This window comes from Oryx dammah, unplaced genomic scaffold (genome assembly GCF_014754425.2).
Source record: "Oryx dammah isolate SB20612 unplaced genomic scaffold, SCBI_Odam_1.1 HiC_scaffold_11232, whole genome shotgun sequence".
NCBI classification, from domain to species: Eukaryota; Metazoa; Chordata; class Mammalia; order Artiodactyla; family Bovidae; genus Oryx; species Oryx dammah.
In genome coordinates, this window is record NW_024080625.1 from 7025238 (window position 1) to 7049250 (window position 24013).

The window sequence follows — 24013 nt, forward strand, 5'->3', positions numbered from 1 at the left end:
TGTAAACATGTTACAGAATTTATAAGATCTGCTTTTTGCATTTTCTTTTTCATATTCTATAGAAAGAATATAAGATAAGCAAAATGGTTGTCTCCATCTAACTGCAGATACAGTTTTAGCTCTTTTAACTGCATTAATCCTTCAAGATCCTCTCTCATAGTTTAAAATATCATCCAAATTTTACTCCAGACATTTACCCTTTCCATATGTTCCAAGCAGGAAATGTAACTGAAAACAGAAATTCAGAGAAACATTCTATGTTCAACAATATAAAACATTTTTTAAGAAGAACAAAAGGGACACGCTAATGAAAATACTTGTTGGATTTGGTTTTATTCCAATGTTATCCAAGTATCACTGCTTTGGTAATCATTGTTTTAAGAGTTCATTTTTCTGAGATTTTTTGAATACTCTTCTATGAAGATATTTTTATAACAGAGGTTGTTATTTTAAGTCTTATTTCAAATATCTTCTAACTAAAAAAGTATAGCTGAAGCCACTTCTCAAATGAAACTTTCCCCTATCGTTTTCTGAAGCTGTGGGCATTACTCCGTACAATAGTACAATTGCTTGGGCTGCAGCACATAGCTTTAGATGAGACACTGATGAAGTCACCAGAAGTGTAAGATGCGCCACATCATTTAAAAGGTTAAAACTAATAAAATAGATCAAGGAAATCCATCAGTTCAGTTCAGTTCAGTCGCTCAGTCATGTCCGACTCTTTGTGACCCCATGAATCACAGCACGCCAGGCCTCCCTGTCCATCACCAACTCCCGCAGTTCACTCAGACTCACGTCCATCGAGTCAGTGATGCCATCCAGCCATCTCATCTTTGGTCGTCCCCTTCTCCTCCTGTCCCCAATCCCTCCCAGCATCTTTTCCAATCAGTCAACTCTTTGCATGAGGTGGCCAAAGTACTGGAGTTTCAGCTTTAGCATCATTCCTTCCAAAGAAATCCCAGGGCTGATCTCCTTCAAAATGGACTGGTTGGATCTCCTTGCATCCAAGAGACTCTCAAGAGTCTTCTCCAATACCACAGTTCAAAAGGATCAATTCTTCAGTGCTCAGCTTTCTTCAGAGTCCAACTCTCACATCCATACATGACTACTGGAAAAACCATAGCCTTGACTAGACAGACCTTAGTCGGCAAAGTAATGTCTCTGCTTCTGAATATGCTATCTAGGTTGATCATAACTTTTCTTCCAAGGAGTAACGTCTTTTAATTTCATGGTTGCAGTCACCATCTGCAGTGATTTTGGAGCCCAGAAAAATAAAGTCAGCCACTGTTTCCACTGTTTCCCCATCTATTTGCCATGAAGTGATGAGACCGGATGCCATGATCTTCATTTTCTGAATGTTGAGCTTTAAGCCAACTTTTTCACTCTCCACTTTCACTTTCATCAAGAGGCTTTTTAGTTCCTCTTCACTTTCTGCCATAAGGGTGGTGTCATCTGCATTTCTGAGGTTATTGATATTTCTCCCGGCAATCTTGATTCCAATTTGTGCTTCTTCCAGTCAAGCGTTTCTCATGATGTACTCTGCATAGAAGTTAAATAAGCAGGGTGACAATATACAGCCTTGATGGACTCCTTTTCCTACTTGGAACCAGTCTGTTGTTCCGTGTCCAGTTCTAACTGTTGCTTCCTGACCTGCATATAGGTTTCTCAAGAGACAGGTCGGGTGGTCTGATATTCCCATGTCTTTCAGAATTTTCCACAGTTTATTGTGATGCACACAGTCAAAGGCTTTGGCATAGACAATAAAACAGAAATAGATGTTTTTCTGGAACTCTCTTGCTTTTTCCATCATCCAGCAGATGTTGGCAATTTGATCTCTGGTTCCTCTGCCTTTTCTAAAACCAGCTTGAACATCTGGAAGTTCACGGTTCACATATTGCTGAAGTCTGGCTTGGAGAATTTTGAGCATTACTTTACTAGCATGTGAGATGAGTGCAATTGTGTGGTAGTTTGAGCATTCTTTGGCATTGCCTGTCTTTGGGATTGGAATGAAAACTGACCTTTTCCAGTCCTGTGGCAACTGCTGAGTTTTCCAAATTTGTTGGCATATTGAGTGCAGCACTTTCACAGCATCATCTTTCAGGATTTGAAACAGCTCAACTGGAATTCCTTCACCTCCACTAGCTTTGTTCATAGTGATGCTTTCTAAGGCCCACTTGATTTCACATTACAGGATGTCTGGCTCTAGATGAGTGATCACACCATCGTGATTATCTGGGAATTAAATATTTTTAACAGTTACATTTTAATTTAGGGACTATAAGTGGTGATTAGTTTCTGAAAAATCCAGACAGTAATTTCTCTAAGTAAGAGTATAAAAGTATTACATTTGATATCTCTTTAAAGCATAGATGGGTGAGTGAGGGATGTATAGTGAATGTGGTCTGAAAGTTTGAATTATATAATGGGATGGAACAAGATAGGAAGGATTTTAAACCACTTCTTAGAAAACCATGCAGCAATAAAGCAAAATGTACACTTATTGAAATCTCTGGGCTTCCCTTGTGGCTCAGCTAGTAAAGAATCCACCTGCAAGGTGGGAGACCTAGGTTCCATCCCTGGGTTGGGAAGATTTCCTAGAGAAGGGAAAGGCTACCCACTCCAGTATTCTGGCCTGGAGATACCATGGACTATAGTCCACGGGGTCACAAATTTGGACACAACTGAGTGACTTTCACTTTCTTTCACCTTTCTCTTCATGAAATACAAAGGTTATGTCTTTCTGTCTTTCAAATTAAAAAATCTTTATAAATTATTTCATTTTATCCAATAATATTCTTGAAGTTTTGCCAATAAAAGGGATTTTCTTATACTAAAGGAACATTTAGATAAAACTAGGATAAAGATGGCAAACACATGGCAAGAATAACCGCCAAAAGTCTTGGCTCTCGTTCAACATGCTGCAAGCTTGCATTGCATTCTTCCTCAGTGTGATAGTTAATTTCATGTGTCAACTTAGCTAGGCTAAAACACCCAATTGTTTGGTCATACAGTTTAGATGTCACTGTGAAGAAATTGCTTAGAAATGATTAATTTTTACAAGCAATACACTTCTGAGTAAAGCAGATTACCCTCCATACTATGAGTAAGGCTTGCCCAATGAGTTGAAGGCTTTAAGAGGAAAATCTGAAGTTTCTTAAAGAAACAATTCTGTGTCAAGACCGTACCATCCAATGTTATCTGAATTTCAATCTACTGGCCAGGACTATAGATTCTACTCTTTGCCAGCTTCCATAATTGCAACAGCCAATTCCTTAAAATGAATCTCTTTCTGTATTTAAATATACACATTGGTTCTGGAGGTCTATAACTAATATGCCGGGTAAGTCCAGGCATGGTTTTTCTCTCAAAGCTTGCTCTAGGCAGCTACTGCCAATTAGAGGTAACATACATAATTAAGCTTATTTGCATTTCTATACTAGGAGATCTTACTTTTAAGGAAATAGAAAATTTTTTATTTTTTTACATAAAGTAAAAAAAAATCCTTTTGTAATATATTTAATTATTTTTGTCATTTGAGTATAGTTTATTTGTTATTTAATCAGCTTGCTTAAATCAAAACATATCTCACAACTTATTATTAATTTACTATAGAAAAAATTTTCTCAGAGCCTAATTGTTGAATTACACAGCACAGAGATGTTTTAAAAATCAAAGCTTATGTTATAAAGCAATCTACTTGGGCTTTTCTAAACCATGCAAGCTAAACCTCATGTCTTAAAATGTGTATTTCTAATATAGCATAAAGCCATCCCTGGAGACATGTTATCTAAATGTGTCTTAATTTTGAAGACCTGGCTGAGACTGAACAAGCCCTTCAGCATCTCTGAGTATCAGTTTCTCCATCAGAAAATGATGTGATGGATTAGATGTCCTTACAACCCCTTCCTGCCTTGGGATCAATGGCTCACAGCAAATGGAGAATGTGACTCGAAGACAATTTCATTTCAGAGACTTGCCTTTTAAGGTCACTTTAAAATGTCTCCAGTAGTGGCCCACATACTATGCTTTATTATCCATATCATTTACATTACAAGATCCTCAGTGTTCTGGTCAATTTCAACATTTATAGTCATAATTTATTAGTTATTAACTAATAAAGAAATAAGTGAGTTTTTGAAGTTTATATTATATAATGCTATGTTATGAATGGGCTTCCCTAGAGGCTCAGATGGTAAAGAATCTGCCTGCAATGCAGGAGACCTGGGTTCGATCCCTGGTTTAGGAAGATCCCCTGGAGGAAGGCATGGCAACCCACTTCAGTATTGTTGCCTGGAGAATCCCCATGGACACAGGAACCTGGTGGGCTACAGTCTATAGGGTCTCAAAGAGTTGGACACGACCGAGGGACTAAGCACAGCACATGTTGTAAATGACTTTTGCAAAACATCCCATAGTTTTAAATGTTTTAAGTCAGGCAGTATTTTAAGCATAGTAAAAAAAACTCTAGAATAGGGGCTTCCCTAGTGGCTCAGATGGTAAAGAATCTGCATGCAATGCAGGAGACCCGGGTTCAATCCTTTGGTTGGGAAAATCCCCTCAAAATTGGAATGACAACCCACTCGCCAATATTCTTGCCTAGAGAGAGTAACCTGGTGGGTTACACTTCATGGGGTTGCAAAGACTCAGACAGGCTGAGTGACTACACCTTCACTTTCACTTTCATAGACTATACTAAAACAGAATCTATGTATCTGTCATTCTGATTCACCAGTGCATTTTGTAAATTTTGCTCAAGACATTTTAGAAATAAAATACTACCTATAAAGCTAGTTTCAAGGGTTGAATCTCCTTTGTGAACTTCTCCATCTCCACTCAACCTTTAAATGTGCTTGTTCCTGACCTTGATCTTAAAATGACCTTTCCTCTTTCTCTACTTTTTCTCTCTAAATGATTTCATCTATTTCCTCAGATTTAAAGGCATCATTAAGATGCAGGCACACACTTTGCCAGAAGGTCTTAGTCACAGAGCCTTTCCCCAGCACTGAAAGGACCTACCAGCCAGACTTACTGCTAAATATCAGCAATTATATACTGAGCAAAATATATTAAAGTTATACTATTTATCTTACTTAAACTTATTTTCAATGTATTTATAAGGATTGCTTTTAAATTTAATATTGATTAATTTTGATTAATTAGGTTTGTTTTAATATTTTATGAGATTAATTCTCACCTATGTCTTTCCTCATTATTACAGTTAATACAAATATTTTTGCTTATAATATTTCATTGTGACATCATATGTTGTCATACCTGTGCATATTATATATGTTTCATTTCAATACAAATTAATATAGTACATTGTTGTTGTTCAGTCACTCAGTCATGTCTGACTTTTTGCACCCCCATGGGTTGTCCTTCACTATCTCCAAGAGTTTGCCCCAATTCATGTCCATGGAGTTGGTGAGGCTCTCCAACTGTCTTATACTCTGCTGCCCTCTTCTCCTTTTGCCTACAATCTTTCGCAGCACCAGGGTCTTTTCCAATTAACCAGCTCTTCGCATCAGGTGGCCAAAGTACTAGAGCTTGAGCTTCAGCATCAGTCCTTTCAATGAATATTCAAGATTTATTTCCTTTAGGATTGACTAATTTGATCTCTTTGCAGTCCAAGTGACTCTCAAGAGTCTCTTCCAGTACCATGAACTGTAGCTTACCAGTGTCCTCTATTCATGGGATTTTTTAGGCAAGAAAACTGGAGAGGGTTGCTATTTCCATCTTCAGGGGATCTTTCCAACCCAAGAGCTGAACCCGCGTCTCTGGCATTGGCAGGTGAATTCTTTACCACTGAGCCAACGTAGGTATGGATTTATCACAATACAGCGACAATTTACTGTTGATTATTATAAATTGCTTTGAACAGTAATGTATCTGGAGCCATAAACAAGAGATGATTCTTTAAGAAAAACTGGAGACAGTAGAGCAGTTTTAGGCAAATTAAGTAGGCATTACTTTGTGTAAACATTGTTGATGTTTAGTCATTTGGTCTTTAACCTAGTCAAAAAAAAAAATAATAATACAGAGCGAGACACAAAATAAAGGCCTTTCAGTTTGGCTCCCTTCACTCAAGCTATAAAGATAATAAATGTTTATTTCTTTGAAGTAAAATATTTATTTCCTTGAGTTAGTAGGAAAATAATAATATTTTCATTTGAAACATATCTAAAGACCATCAACACTTATTTTATTAATATGTTTCACTATTTAAGACAAACATTCTTCTGTGAAAGGTATTGCATCACCCACTGGGTCCCAAAATAAGGTGAAGAGCCAGCCAGCCCACCTTCATTAAAAAACCATAGCAGATAGTACATCATTGACATAGGTGCCCCCAGGTCCTGTAGCCTAGGGCAAAGGGGGCACATGGGAAGGCACACTGATTCCTTTAGTTAAGAGTCCTTTGGGGAAGATGACATTCATATTGGAATTTGAAGGATGGATAGAGTTTCACCAAGTTGAGAATAGAAGAAAAGGGCAATCAACATTGAAATCAGAGTAAGTAAAGGCATGGGAAGCACAATTTTTAAAATCTTTAATATACAGAGCTGACTTGTCCTTCAATAAAAATCCAGTAGTTCATTTTTTCAGTTACACCCATTTCATAGGGGGAAATAAACCAAATGTACTATCTTTGTTATAAAATCCATATTCTTTGGCCCAAAACTCCAAAGCAAATATATTAGTGGAAGAGATAATCACACACATATACTGAAAGAAAATTAATTTACTAGTATATAATGAAATTTTTAAAATATATACATGTTAGGTTAGTGGCAATTCATGTCTCACTCACAGAGAGGCATAAAATTGTTTTTGGAGTTATTTTTAAAATCTAATTTTAGCAGATTAATTTCCATACAAGTATCTGACTTGTTTTCCTTTTTAAATGCCAATGCTATTATTATAGGAGACAATAAATGTTAGTTAACAATATAAGTAACTTCAATACAGAATAACATCTGCCACAATGCAGTCAAAGCCACCTATAACAAAGCTTCCATATCTAAATTATAAATACATGCCTTTTGTTATACTCTTTCTTACAGATTATGGAAGAAGCAAAGAAATTAAAGGCCTTTTTATTTGGTGCCTTGAAATGAACAACATGAAAGACACATGTGAAATTCACAGCCATTAACAAGTTCACAGAACACTTTAGACACACGTATTTATCAAAAAATGTTTATAGTTGTGGGAAACCATAGAAGAAATTTCACTGGCCAATCATTATCTCTTTTTCACTGTGCCTACTGCACATGGCCAACCCAGCATCAGGTCTTCCTCTGAGTCATCAGGCCATGCTGTGCAAGGGCAAATACCACCACGTTCCTAGGCAGTGTTCCATGCTTCGTTTACACAGAGCACCTAGTACCTGTGTGTTTTTTATTTTAAGTTTTGCCTCCTTGAATGCTATTTTCTCTCTTTTGGCTTTCACCAAGGTCAAAGGAATCTCTAGCAAAAAAAAAAAAAAAAATCTTGTACTGGAAATCTGTCTACCCAGTGTCTAAACAACCCTAACTTCAAAGTTCACAAATTCATTAAGTATACTACCAAGTCAACATCAATATTCTAATAGTTAGGGGCAGTAACAAGACCTATTGAAGGCTGACTGTGATGACTTTAATATTTCTCCTTTTGGCGCAGTCTCTGAGGATATATGCAAATGTCAATCGTCACAAGGGTGATCAATTCTAAACACCAATCTCTAAACAGCATCCAGGCTAAAGAGTCTCTAATTCACGTTCCAACTCATTCCATCATCCACTTACCATAGAGCATCTCAGCATCAAGTTCACGCCAACAGGCAGACTAGAGCCTCCATGAGCCTCATGGAGGGGGAAATCTAGACAGGCCAGTATGTGAGCACAGCCTCTAGAAGCAATTCTACTCTTCCACACAGGACCTTTCATAAGTAATCTCTTCTTCTTCTCATTCCTTAAAGGCCTGTAGTGTTTGATGTCCAGAAGACTGAATATGAGATGTGAATGCTGCATTGCAGAAGCTTTCAGCAAGATCTTTAAAAGTAATGCCCTGGGAAAGTGAAGCATCCAGTTACTAATTACAGATAAAGGAATTACCAGGATTCAATTTTCAAAAGAACTACCTAATTATCCACACTCATTGCTGCCTCATTATGAACACATGTATGGCGAACAATTAGAATTTTATCACTAAACTGAAGCTGAACTTTTATAAATTGAAATACATTAAAGAGACTCTCTCACAATGAATTTTATAAGCAGGTTTCAAAGATGTTTAGAAACATAGTTCTTGCAACCCCAAATGAAAAGAATATATGAAATTTCATTGCAGCAACCTTCAGTTTATATACTGCTTCCATTTGATGCTTTTTTATTTTAAATGCTCATATGTTAAACCTCATCCAAAGGCTCTTTTGACTAAATTACTCACTGTGTAACATTGTCTCACATAAAATGTGGAGAAGTAGCCTCCTGGAAGTCATTAAAAATATATTTCTAAGTATACATTTTTTGACATAGATGTTCCAAAACATCAATTCAGTTTAAAAAATATTGATCTCATTTGGCTTGTTAAAACAAGTTGTGTGCTAATAACATGAAGGATATTTTTTAAATCTATAACTTCTGTTATTGCTTAATGATTGTCAATTTTATGGAATTAATTTAATTATTCAAGCTATATTTTGACATTTACTATGTCCCTCAGTGTTTGGTGCTTCCCTGGTGGCTCAGATGGAAAGGGATCTGCCTGCAATGCAGGAGACTTGAGTTCAATCCTTGGATAGGGAAGTTCCCCAGGAAAAGGAAATGGTTATCCACTCCAGTATTCTTGCTTGGAGAATTCTTTGGACAGAGCAGCCTGGGGAACTACAGCCCATGGGGTTGCAAAGGGCTGAGCAACTAACACACTCAGGGCTTGGAGTTGGCAAGAGGCTATCTGGTGGTATTCTCAAAAGGTGAAAACAACAACAACAACAACAACAACAGCAAAAGAACAGGACCAGGGGAAAAGGACCAAGACAGAAAGCTCTTGAGTGTGATCTACTTGCAAGATAGCTAGATATCCATGAGTAGTAGGCAACAAAAGATGAGAATTATCAAGTTAGAGATATAAATTGTTATGAATGAGACTATGCAGCCTGTGTGTACAGGATGAAAAGAGGGAGGAGAACCAAATCCTGTGAAACATTAACTTTTAAGGGAAAGATGGAATTAGAGGAGCTTGAAGAGGAAGCTGAGAAGGAGGAGCCAGAAAGAAAGAAAAAATTCCAGCAGCATGTGGTGCCAGGAACTTCATGGAGCAGCACATTCTGAGAAAGAGAAAGTGAGAATTAAGTTCAGAGCTGAGAAGTATGGCTTTGGTTGACCATTGGCTTGGATTGACCATTGAAGAAATAAGGCTGACTGTCACGGGGACCTCTTCAAGTGTGGGGAAGGGAAAGGGAAGAAGAGGAGATGGTAACTGCAGGATTCTCTCAACTTGCAGATCTGGAGTTTTTGTTTTAAAACTCTATAGAAAGGATTTTAGTTTTGTAAGCAATCTAAGGCTTGAAACCGTTTAGTAGCTCTTGGAAGGGGACCTGTGGCAAAGAGCATGGAGATAAAAGCCTGAAAGAGACAATATCACTTATTTCACAGGAAAAAGATATACTTTCAGCAATAACCTGAATAAGATGTAATTATAAATAAATAAATGAAAAGTTTTCCCTAAATCTGTGTTTATTATTTACTAAGCTTTCATTATTTACTGTGTTTATTATTTATTATTTCCTAAATCTCTGTTGATGATTTACTAAGACACTTAAGTACTATCTCCTTAGTACTTGAGGTACTTGAGGTCCTTAGTACCTCAAAGGGCTTGAGGGACTTTGAGTACCTTAAGGGACTTGAGGTCAATAACAGCAAGACAATAACAAAAAATGAAACTGTATTGAAAATTGCAGATTTGATCTGGGGCTTTGGGTTAAAATGATGTAAGAAAATGTAATAAACATACTAATAAAAACATAAGTATATATAATTATAAATGTATAAATTATAAAATAAACATAAAATCTTTCCAATGATCATCATTTAACTTAACAGTTCCTCATCTGAGGAATTTATTAAGCAAATAATCTGCTATCTGCTGAAAAAATATGTACAGAGATATTCATCAAAGAATTATTCTCAACAACAAAAACTGCAAATAATCTAATTTTCCAGTTATATGAAACAGATTAAATTGCTTATGATATATCCAAATGATTGAAAATATGGGGATATTAAAAGTCATGGTCTTAAATGATACAGAATGCAATACATACAACAGTATATAGCCTTGGAATTAAATTTGTAAACATAATTTACACTCATAAATAAGTGATATTTTCAAAATAAAAAGTGGTTACCTATGGATTGTAAGATCATAAGACTTTTGTATTTCTTCATATTTTATGTTGTTCACAGTCTCCAAAGTTTATATAATAATTAATATGTTACTTTTGTAGTCAGAAATATATTATTGTTATTATCAAAGACTGATAATTTGTATTTTTCAAAATATTTACCTAAAGTTTAGTATGCATTAATATTGCTTAAGATGCTATGTATCTTAAAACTGAAAAAAACTGATTCTCTTGGTCATTATTCAACACAGAAGTTGTTTAATATCCTCATTCAGATTTTCTTGATGTTTAAAGCTATTCAGTGAAGTTTTCTAACACTTATACATATTAGTGCATTATTGGGACTAGATTAGCAACTTAGTGAATATCTTTGGTGACTTAGCATTTGGCAGATTGCTATTGCCAAAAAAAAGTCTATGGCTATGATTTCTCTGAAACACTAAAGTAATAAAAATATAGATTTATGGATGAAGTTGATTTATATTAAATTCTATTCCCTACACACTGTATTAATATTTACATTTTTAGAGTATTGTTTGTTGCTGTTTATTTGCTAACTCATGTCTGACTCTTTGAAACCCCATGGACTGTCATCTGTCAGGCTCCTCTGTTCATGGGATTTTCCAAGCAAAAACACTGGAAGGGGTTGCATTTCCATAAAATTTTGTAGCAAGACCTTTAAGTATTCTATTGCTAACAACATTAAATAGTACCTGATTCAGTTCAATTCAGTTCAGTCACTCAGTCATATCCAACTCTTTGCAACCCCATGAATCGCAGCACGCCAGCCTCCCTGTCCATCACCATCTCCCGGAGTTCACTCAGACTCACGTCCATCGAGTCAGTGAAGCCATCCAGCCATCTCATCCTCTGTCGTTCCCTTCTCCTCCTGCCCCCAATCCCTCCCAGCATCAGAGTCTTTTCCAATGAGTCAACTCTTTGCATGAGGTGGCCAAAGTACTGGAGTTTCAGCTTTAGCATCATTCCCTCCAAAGAAATCCCAGGGCTGATCTCCTTCAGAATGGACTGGTTGGATCTCCTTGCAGTCCAAGGGACTCTCAAAGTCTTCTCCAACACCACAGTTCAAAAGTATCAATTCCTCGGCATTCAGCTTTCTTCACAGTACAACTCTTGCATCCCAGCATGGCCACTGGAAAAACCATAGCCTTGACTAGACGGACCTTTGTTGGCAAAGTAATGTCTGTGCTTTTGAATATACCATCTAGGTTGGTCATAACTTTTCTTCCAAGGAGTAAGTGTCTTTTAATTTCATGGCTGCAATCACCATCTGCAGTGATTTTGGAGCCCCCCAAAATAAAGTCTGCCACTGTTTCCACTGTTTCCCCATCTATTTCCCATGAAGTGATGGGACCAGATGCCATGATCTTCGTTTTCTGAATGTTGAGCTTTAAGCCAACTTTTTCACTCTCCACTTTCACTTTCATCAAAAGGCTTTTTAGTTCCTCTTCACTTTCTGCCATAAGGGTGGTGTCATCTGCATATCTGAGGTTATCAATATTTCTCCCAGCAATCTTGATTCCAATTTGTGCTTCTTCCAGCCCAGTGTTTCTCATGATGTACTCTGCGTATAAGTTAAATATGCAGGGTGACAATATACAGCCTTGACGGACTCCTTTTCCTATTTGGAACCAGTCTGTTGTTCCATGTCCAGTTCAAACTGTTGCTTCCTGACCTGCATATAGGTTTCTCAAGAGGGGGGTCAGGTGGTCTGGTATTCCCATGTCTTTCAGAATTTTCCACAGTTTATTGTGATCCACACAGTCAAAGGCTTTGGCATAGTCAATAAAGCAGAAATAGACGTTTTTCTGGAACTCTCTTGCTTTTTTGATGATCATGATTAGATTATGTTAAATGTAATTTATTAAACTGATTATCTGAAATTACTTATTTCTTTAATTCAATAGATGAATGTTAAAATTTATTCCAACCCTGAGGCTCTGTGATTGCATGAATTATCATATTTGGCATATGATAAGTCTCCTTTTAACCAGAATATTCATACAATAAAGATCTTTCTGTATAAATCTATTTTTATTGAATATATGTATGAGCACAATTCCAGAAGTCACAGTAATCACAATAATTTACAGAAGCAAATTGTGGAGATTTGCTTTTAAAAAGTTCAAAGATACCTCAAACAGATCTATTCATTATCAAATCATTCTTCAAACGTAGTTTAAAATGTTTGTCATTGAGGGTTTCACCACACATTTTTTTAAAGTCTAAAACTTAACAAAATTAGCATAATTCTTAGGAATTTTAGAATTGATGTTTTGTGAAATACTAAATCTCCTATTCAAGAGATGGGAATACCAGACCACCTGACCTGCCTCTTGAGAAATCTGTATGCATATCAGGAAGCAATAGTTAGAACTGGACATGGAACAACAGACTGATTCCAAATAGGAAATGGAGTCCGTCAAGGCTGTATATTGTCACCCTGCTTATTTAACTTCTATGCAGAGTACATCACGAGAAACGCTTGACTGGAAGAAGCACAAATTGGAATCAAGATTGCCGGGAGAAATATCAATAACTTCAGATATGCAGATGACACCACCCTTATGGCAGAAAGTGAAGAGGAACTAAAGAGCCTCTGGATGAAAGTGAAAGAGGAGAGTGAAAAAGTTGGCTGAAAGCTCAACATTCAGAAAACAAAGATCATGGTATCTGGTCCCATGACTTCATGGCAAATAGATGGAGAAACAATGGAAACAGTGGCAGACTTTATTTTGGGGGGCTCCAAAATCACTGCAGATGGTGATTGCAGCCATGAAATTAAGCTACTTGTTCCTTGGAAGAAAAACTATGACCAACCTAGACAGCATATTAAAAAGCAGAGACATTACTTTGCCATCAAAGGTCTGTATAGTCGAGGCTATGGTTTTTCCAGTAGTCATGTATGGATGTGAGAGTTGGACTATAAAGAAAGCTGAGTGTAGAAGAATTGATGGTTTTGAACTGCAGTGTTGGAGAAGACTCTCGAGAGTCCCTTGGACTGCAAGGAGATCCAACCAGTCCATCTTAAAGGAAATCTGTCCTGAATGTTCATTGGAAGGACTGATGTTGAAGCTGAAACTCCAATATTTTGGCCACCTGATGTGAAGAGCTGATTCATTTGGAAAGACCCTGATGCTGGGAAAGATTGAAGGTGAAAGGAGAAGGGGACGACAGAGGATAAGATGGTTGAATGGCATCACCGACTCAATGGACATGAGTTTGAGTAAACTCTGGGAGTTGATAATGGCCAAGGAGGCCTGGCGTGCTGCAGTCCATGGGGTCACAAAGGGTCGGACACGATTGAGTGACTGAACTAAACTGAACTGAAATACTAAATATCTTCATTTTTAAGCCAGGGTTCAATTAGATATGCAGGCACTTGAATCTAAAATTATCTTAAGTGACACAGTAGACATATTTAGCAAAGTCAGTGTTTTTTTGGTTGATTTAGAAGAGTTTGTGTTTGAGAACATATTTGTTTATGTTTTATTACCACTCACACCTAAATAACTTACAACACTGCAATGGGAAATTGTTCATGTTTAATTACATTTTAACCAGTCATTCTCTTGCCACTGAAATTCATGAAACTGGCACTAAACCAAGTGATTTGATGTGAGTCCAGAAACATTAAGAGCATTTGATGAAATTGCCTGAATTATACAACTAGCTAGTGCTTAAATCAATGGTTCAGAATTTAGATAATTTAATTAGATTCCTTTTACATTAATGTGGAAATCAGAACAATTAGCACTTATAGGTTTTTCCTATTCTACTCTAAAAGCACTATGACAAACACCTGCATAAAAAGTTAAGTTTCATGAATCACTGTCTTTAATTTTATCTACAAAATGTCAAAACTCTAAAAAATTGAAAGTTTCAAAGTGTTAAATGCTATGTACTCAACTATCAGGTGATGATTGATTCCATCAGTATTTATCTAGATGTTTTGGTGACATCATGAGCAGGACTACCTCCTACTGAATATCATCTTACCTAGAAATAAACTGTGACTATTAAACATTGCTATCTGTCCCATTATCATTTTTTATAGCTCATTCAGAGTGATAAAGAGTTAAATGTCAATATCATTTTAACCAGTTTGATTCAAAATATTTCCAGGTTAATGTGTTAACAACCTAAAAATGTATTTATCTAATTATTTACAAATATGCCATTAATAAGTCATAAGAATAATGATTACAGTAAAATATTATGTCCCAAGATATATGGCAATTAAAGTTGAAGGAATTAAATTAAGGAAATAATAATGAGTTATATAGTCCAATTATCACTTGATCACATATCAGCTTTGTCTGGGTCAGTTAAGGAAACTGAAGCACATGTGTTCAAAACAAAGTGACAAATAATGTAAAAACTAGAGGTTTTGTGAATGTGGGAAGAACTGGGCAGCAAACACCTGGAAGTCTGCAACTAGAACATCAGGGAAGCAATTACTCATGACCTCAGCCCACAGCACTGGAGAAGGTGGCCATGCCAGAGTCACCAAGAAGGTCGAGAAGCCACCACATCTGACTGCCATGACTCTGGAGGAAGGGCTCATGGAAAGATCTGTGATGCTACCATGTCTGGCTGTGAAGTGAGGCTGCCAGAGAGTTACCACATCTGCCTCAACATCCTCCCGCTATGTCCTCCTAAGACGAGTGACTTCTTTTTTATTTGCAAATCTCCCAGTAGTTCTTCTAACTGGCAAACTCTAATGCCACAACCACATAGGGAAGCACATTCTTAGAAATATACTTAACATTGTTAAAAGTTTTGATGAACGGGTCAACTCAACATCCATAAACATCTTTTTACCCACATTTAATTTCTAAATAGAGACAAAAACATATTCCACCTAATATTGCAACTATTCTTTTTTCAATTGAAGACAAGCTTACCTCCACAAAAGATGAAACACAAAGTCCCATATCATTTTATGCTTCTCTGACTGATTTTTATTTCTTTCCTAGATGATTCACAATCCCTCTTTGATACTATGTAGTTTCATATTGAGATTAATCATTGTAACACACCTTAGATTATAAGAGAATTGAACAGAGGAAAAGACTGATGTAAAGGAATATATGAATAGCAAAGCAAGGAAAAAATACACATGACTTCTGCAGCTCTTGTTTGTGAAAACACTCATGGGGCTGCAGTTGGTATTAATAATGTCCTTCTTCCATTACTGCTCTAAATTTTCTCTAGTCTCATCAAGCACCTGATTTGTCTTGGTTCTTTTCCTGATGTGGTAATTCATATCTTTGTTCCTGGAGTGTTTGTGTCGTTAGCAGTTATGCCTATATCATTTTACCACTGAACATGGAAAAACTGAGTGGCACATTGAGAGAATCATCCAAGTTCCAAGCAGAGTCATCTTCAGTGCCATCGTGTCAGATCAACTCCATTTCCCCATAATAATCAGGATTAATCTTCAGTCAAAAGATATCCATTTCTTCTTGTGGTTTCAGGGTCATGAGGTACCCTAAGTGGCCTGGTGGCAGTCTCAAATTCTAGTTCAGTGGAACTATTGCAGTGTCCCCTGGTGGGACTATCCCTCTCTTGTGGGCTAAAATCTGGAAACAGGTGAAGATAAAGAATAGGAAAAGTGTTTTGATGGTAGATCAGTAAGATACGCATTAGGAGGAGTCACTGTCATTTTCCCTACATTTTGTTCTTTGGGGTTATTAACACATTCACCTTGGCAATGCCTCCAACCCCATGGGGAGAGTGTATTTCTCTGCATGGGATCGTCCCAGCGGAGGGGCTTCATGCAGGACGTGGACTGCTCCAGTTTAGTTCCACCACTGCTCCCTGCACACTGCACTGACTCCATGAAAAGTGCTGGTGAACCAATGGCATCTTTCCGTGATGCTTCTGCTCCACTATGCTTTATTTTACTTTTGGTTTCAAATTCTAAAATGGAAAACTAACCAAGTCAGCAGCAGCAAAGTAACAAACCGTTGATTTTGTTCAGTTGCTCAGTCGTGTCTCTTTGTGATCCCATGGACTGCAGCACGCCAGGCTTCCCTGTCCATCACCAACTCTCAGGGCCTACTCAAACTCACGTCCATTGAGTGGGTGATGCCATCCAGCCATCACATCCGCTGTCCCCTTTTCCTCCTGCCCCTAATCCCTCCCAGCATCAGGGTCTTTTCAAATGAGTCGGTTCTTCCCATAAAATCGCCAAAGTATTGGAGTTTCAGCTTCAGCATCAGTCCTTCCAATGAATATTAAGGACTGGTTTCCTTTAGGATGGACTGGTTGGATCTCCTTGCAGTCCAAGAGACTCTCAAGAGTCTTCTCCAACACCACAGTTCAAAACCATCAATTCTTTGGTGCTCAGCTTTCTTTATAGTACAGATCTCACATTCATACATGACTACTGGAAAAACCAAAGCTTTGACTAGACAGACTTTTGTTGGTAAAGTAATGTCTCTGCTTTTTAATATACTGTCTAGATTAGTCATAGCTTTCCTTCCAAGGAGCAAGTATCTCTTAATTTCATGGCTTCAGTCACCATCTACAGTGATTTTGGAGCCCAGAAAAATAAAGTCTAACACTGTTTCCATTGTTTCCCCATCTATTTGACATGAAGTGATGGAACCAGATGCCATGATCTCAGTTTTCTGAATGTTGAGTTTTAAGCCAATTTTTTCACTCTCCTCTTTCACTTTCATCAAGAGGCTCTTTAGTTCTTCACTTTCTGCCATAAACGTGGTGTCAGTGCGTATCTGAGGTTATTGATATTTCTCCGAGCAATCTTGATTCCAGCTTGTGCTTCATCCAGCCTGGCATTTCACATGATGTACTCTGCAAAGAAACTAAATAAGCAGGGTGACAATAAACAGCCTTGACATACTCCTTTTCCTATTTGGAACCAGTCTGTTGTTCCATGTCCAGTTCTAACTGTTGCTTCCTGACCTGCATGCAGATTTCTCAGGAGGCAGGTCAGGTGGTCTGATATTCCCATCTCTTTCAGAATTTTCCACAGTTTGCTGTGATCCACACAGTCAAAGGCTTTGGAATAGTCAATAAAGCAAAAGTAGATGTTTTTCTGGAACTCTTTTGCTTTTTCAGTGATCCAACAGATAGTGGCAATTTGATCTCTGGTTCCTCTGCCTTTTCTAAGTCCAGCTTGAACATCTGGAGGTTCACGGTTCACACACTGTTGAAGCCTGGCTTGGAGAATTTTGAGCATTACTTTGCCAGTGTGTGAGATGAGTTCAATTGTGCAGTAGTTTGAGCATTCTTTGGCATTGTCTTTCTTTGGGATTGAAATGAAAGTTGATCTTTTGCCATCCTGTGGCCACTGCTGAGTTTTCCAGATTTGCTGACACATTGAGTGCAGCACTTTCACAGCATCATCTTTTCAGTTCAGTTCAGTCGCTCGGTCACGTCTGACTCTTTGCAACCCCATGAATCGCAGCACGCCAGGCTTCCTTGTCCATCACCAACTCCCGGAGTTCACTCAAACTCACATCCATCTAGTCAGTGAAGCCATCCAGCCATCTCATCCTCTGTCATCCCCTTCTCCTCCTGCCCCCAATCCCTCCCAGCATCAGAGTCTTTTCCAATGAGTCAATTCTTCACATGAGGTGGTCAAAGTACTGGAGTTTCAGCTTCAACATCATTCCCTCCAAAGAAATTTCAGGGCTGATCTCCTTCAGAATGGACTGGTTGGATCTCTTTAGTACCATCCCTTAGAAGAAATGGAGTAGCCATCATGGTCAACAAAAGAGTCCGAAATGCAATACTTGGATGCAATCTCAAAAACGACAGAATGGTCTCTGTTTGTTTCCAAGGCAGACCATTCAATATCACAGTAATCCAAGTCTATGCCCCAACCAGTAACGCTGAAGAAGCTGAAGTTGAATGGTTCTATGAAGACCTACAAGACCTTTTAGAACTAACACCCAAAAAAGATGTATTTTTCATTATAGGGGACTGGAATGCAAATGTAGGAAATCAAGAAACACCTGGAGTAACAGGCAAATTTGGCCTTGGAATGCGGAATGAAGCAGGGCAAAGACAATAGAGTTTTGTCAAGAAAACGCACTGGTCATAGCAAACACCCTCTTCCAACTACACAAGAGAAGACTCTACACATGGACATCACCAGATGGTCAACACCGAAATCAGATTGATTATATTCTTTGCAGCCAAAGATGGAGAAGCTCTATACAGTCAACAAAAACAAGACCGGGAGCTGACTGTGACTCAGATCATGAACTCCTTATTGCCAAATTCAGACTCAAATTGAAGAAAGTAGGGAAAACCACTAGACCATTCAGGTATGACCTAAATCAAATCCCTTATGATTATACAGTGGAAGTGAGAAATAGATTTAAGGGCCTAGATCTGATAGATAGAGTACCTGATGAACTATGGATGGAGGTTCATGACATTGTACAGGAGACAGGGAACAAGACCATCCCATGGAAAAGAAATGCAAAAAAGCAAATGGCTGTCTCAGGAGGCCTTACAAATAACATCATCTTTTAGGATTTGAAAAAGCTCAATTGGAATTCCATCACCTTCACTGGTTTTGTTCACGGTGATGCTTTCTAAGGCCCACTTGACTTCACATTCCAGGATGTCTGGCTCTAGGTGAGTGATCACACCGTTGTGATTATCTGGGTCATGAAGATCTTTTTTGTACAGTTCTTCTGTGTATTCTTGCCACCTCTTTTTAATATCTTCTGCTTTTGTTAGGTCCATATCATTTCTGTCATTCTCTTGGAGTCTAGTCTAAGCAGGAAAATAACTACTGACTTTAGAGGAGGTTTTTCCAAAATAATAGCAGCATCACTCTGTCTTTAATCAGAACTGTTATATACTTAATAAAGAATAACGTATTGGATGACAATTTATGTGAATGAATTTCACAAGATAGAAGTGAATAAGAAGAGAAGAATTAAATAGATGTTGAAGGCCATAGCATTACTTAGTCTAGGGAAGAGAAAGTTATTGGGTGACAATAATCTTTCAATATCTAAAATAATTAATGAGGAAATTTTAGTTTAGCAAATGGGAAAAAAGACTCCATGAGTAAAAAGATCAAAGGGCTAGACTGGATTATTGAAAGGAGACTTCATGAGTCTTGTCTGTGGTTCTAGATAAACAGTCCAATGTTAGGAAAGGAATGAAATAAGGTGATCATAAGGGCCTCATAAATTCTAAGTTTTTCATACTGTATCTTATTTACAGAGAAGAAAAGTGGTCCAGAAAGTCTGGCAGTACAGTATAAATGTAGCAGAACCAGGGATTACAATAATTATGTCATGTCCATTTCAGGGATAGGAGGAGGGTTTGGGAAGGTTGTCTGGCAAGTTTGTATTTTACAAAGTACTATCTCCCAAACAAACTTCTCTTAACCCCATAGCAGCACTAGGAAATTTGTATCATTAAATACATGCTCTGAAGTGGCTTTTTAAGGTTACACAACTGGAATAGAAAGTGGAGGGTACATGGAATATTTATTGACCTCTTATGAGTAAAAGCTCCTATGAATAAATATTGTCCTATATACTTTAATAATATTAAAATAATTTGACAAATAGACATTTACACAAGGATAAATCTTAAATAAAGATAGTTGTGATTACTAAAAGAAGTATCTCCAAAATCAATATTTGCTGTCTGATTTTCTCAAAAGTTCTCACTAGAGGAAAAGTATTATAATGATAAAGAGTTTGTGCTTTGGAGTTTGTTTTGACTCTTGATAGGCAAGAACTGGAATAGTTTTGGAAAAGTTACCTAAACTCTCAGAGCTACTGATTCTTCTCCTATGAAAACAGAGAAAATAACATATATCCACATAGGTGTTTTGAGTAAAAATTCCCCAATACAGTGTTTTATTTTCCTTTCCTTTTTCCCCATCTGTCTTTATTTGTTCATCTTCTATCTAATTTGGTCCCTTCAGCTTTTGTAAAGACCAAGTAGAAGCCAGCTGGCATGAGCATAAATTATAAATATAAATAGAGATAAAAATATATAACAATCAGTTCCCATGAACAGTTAATTTATATATACAACCAAAGGGTGTTCAACAAAATAATCAAGAATTACCAAAGGCTTTGAACCTAGGAGAATCTGTGAGAAGAGTGGCAACCTTCTGGAGCAGCACATTCCGATACAACTACAATGGGAGCCACATATGTAATCTACATTATCTGTGGCCACAGTAGAATAAGTGAAAAAGAAGCCAGTGAAATCAATTTTCAGAGAAGGCAATGGCACCCCACTCCAGTACTCTTGCCTGGAAAATCCCATGGTTGGAGGAACCTGGAAGGCTGCAGTCCATGGGGTCGCTAAGAGTCGGGCACGACTGCGCGACTTCACTTTCACTTTTCACTTTCCTGCATTGGAGAAGGAAATGGCAACCCACTCCAGTGTTCTTGCCTGGAGAATCCCAGGGACGGGGAGCCTGGTGGGCTGCCCTCTGGAGTCGCACAGAGTCGGACACAACTAAAGTGACTTAGCAGAAATCAATTTTATATTATCATTTCAAAATATAATCAATATAGAAAGATTGAGATACTTTCATTGTTTTTTATTCTAAGCCTCTGAAATCTGGTGTGTGTTTTACATTCATCAGTCAGGTCAGTTCAGTTCAGTTCAGTTCAGTCGCTCAGTCGTGTCCGACTCTTTGCGATCCCATGAATCGCAGCACGCCAGGCCTCCCTGTCCATCGCCAACTCCCAGAGTTCACTCAGACCCACGACCATCGAGTCAGTGATGCCATCCAGCCATCTCATCCTCGGTCGTCCCCTTCTCCTCCTGCCCCCAATCCCTCCCAGCATCAGAGTCTTTTCCAATGAGTCAACTCTTCCCATGAGGTGGCCAAAGTACTGGAGTTTCAGCTTTAGCATCAGTCCTTCCAAAGAAATCCCAATAGGATATGTCAATTATAGCCACGTTTCAAGTGCTCCACAGCCACATGTGGCTTGTGGCTCCCACATTGAACAGAGCAGCCCTAGCCCTCAGTCTTCTGGGAAATATTGAACATACAAAACAGAAGCCACTGGAAGGAAGCCAACTCGCTACTCTTTTACGTAATGACAGGTTGCTAAGAGTCACTCCAGCCCTGATCTCAGGTCTGCACTGAGTTTCTGGGCCAGAAACCGAATGCTTTCTGGGCAGCCTCTGACCTCTTCATGAGCCTCTTTATAACCTTTTAGAAGTATGGGTCATTGACTGTGAAACAAACAAATTAAAAAAAAAATGTTAGTCTTGGGACAAACAGGATATAGTCCCAAATGCTCAAAGCTCTGATGAGAACAAAGGGACTTGGTGAATATCCTTAGAGCTGCTAAAGCATTTTATGGTCCAGCTGTGAGGTCTTATGCTTTGAGTTGGCTGGGAACACCCAAATCAGTTCTATAATCTAGCTTTGAAAAAAGGGCATTTGGGGCAATTTATTGTCTTTTATTTGTTTGCAAAAATCCGTGGAGCCTCATTAAGGAAAGGAAGGGGTTGGTCTTTCCGTTAGCTCATTTGATCTTTGTTGTTGTTTGAACAGGTGTGAAGGCTAGAATTATCTGGTGTATTTATATAATTTTTTTACTTGTACAAACCATTGTAAATTTGGTCATCAAACTTTTAAAACCTAACCACTCAACAGGGAGAAGCTTAAATTTGGGGACTATTAAAAATCACACATTTCACATTTTATTTCTCACCTATTGAAGGTTTTAAAATGTTTGAACCCTGACTTTTCCAGAGTTGATACCCCAAGTCAAGACCTCACTGTACCTCACTCAAACCTCTTGCCTAATAAGCTCCAGTCTGCTTTATGAATTTCAACTCAATTCCTTTCTCTAAGTATTCTAGCCCTTTTGCCCCTACCCCAGCCTGTTGTCAGACTGCACCAGAGTCTTTTTGAGGTGCAGCTCTAATCACATCCTAGCTGAGACTAGTAATTACTTTCAATTGCTATGCTTCAGGCATATGCACTTTGCCATTTAAAGCCTCATAGCAACTCTTAAAAGTAATGACTCTTATACAGATTTTACTTTTAAGGACACTAAGGTTTAGATAAAGCCCAATATCAAAACAATTTATAAGTGTTTCAAACTGAGATTTAAATCACAGTAGACTTGAGTCTCATTGCATAAACAAGAAACTATCTCAAAAATATTTGGTGGCTCCCTATCCTCATGAATCTATAGTAAGGCCTTCCACCATCCCACATCCTAATTTTCATAAATCCATGCCTTTATTTAACATCATTCCTACTGTCAGAAACGTCAAACCTTTGTACTTTAAACCATTTTCAAGGCATATGTTATTTTCCCCAGATAAAACTGGTACCTTCATTTCATCAGTTAGAACTGGTCTTTTTTTTTTAAGGATCCCCATCCCCATAAAAACCCTTTACATCATTATTAATTTATTTGAGACATTGCACTTGATGCCTCCAGCTTGAACTAAGAAAATCAAGGACTTTCTTAAACAAAAAAACTTGGCTTTACCAGTGAGGGATTTGTGGGCCAGTAAGAGTGCCCCAGGATGTATTCTCTTAGCCTCACACAGAACATATATGCTCCTGGTCATTTTTTTATTCCTTTCAATATAATTATACAAAACAAATATAATTTTGAAAAGAAATATAATTAATAACTACTATTGCTAGACTTCGCTGGTGGCTCAGAGAGTAAAGAATCTGCCTGCCGATTCAGGACACCGGGATTTGATCCTTGGGTCAGAAAGATCCCCTGGAGAAGGGAATGGCTACCCACTCCAGTATTTCTGGCTGGAGAATCCCATGAACAGAAGAGCCGGGCAGGCTACAGTCCATGGGGTCACACAGAATTGGACACAACTGAATGACTAAGCACACAACTACCTATTGCTAGTATAGTCTTCTGTTTCTTATATATTCTTCTTTTACTCATAAGATTTTATAAGGTTGAGAAAAAAGCAAGATGCAAATGCAATGCTGACCTACTGAAGAAGCTCAATTGATCCCCTGATCCAGACTTTACAGAAAGAATCGAAAAGGAAATTTGGACCTAATATACAGCATAAAAATCTCATTTCTGATTCCCTAATTAAAAAAAAACAAAACAGGATGATTGGAAGCAGTTAATGCCTTGGATTTATATAATGCATTTTGTTCTGAAAGTGCTTAATTTTTGGTACAGATTTCAAATGTTTCTCTATAAATTAAAAGTGAAACTAATACATAAAATCTGTATTTTACCAGCTTTAATATTTTCTAGAGGTTTGCACAATTGATCTGTCACTGATCTGTGAGGTAGCTACTTCCTCTACAGATATGAAATTGACAACAGAGTGTATAAATGGTTCCTTTTAAGGGACAGTGCAAATTGCAAGTTAAATATAGATTCCACATATCTTGTCTTTCAGATTCTTTTGATTTAAGTGTTCTGCTTTCCCTGACATTTTAATCTATTCATTGGGCTTTCATGACAAGTTCAATAACACTAAAAGAAAAGAAAATGTAATCACTAAGATTGACTCTTTGAAAAAAACTCAAAGATAAAAGGAGCCCAAGTCACAGTCTACACAATTTGTGCTTATTACATGCTTCTGATAAAAGAACAAGTGAGAGAGAAAAAAACTACTCTATAT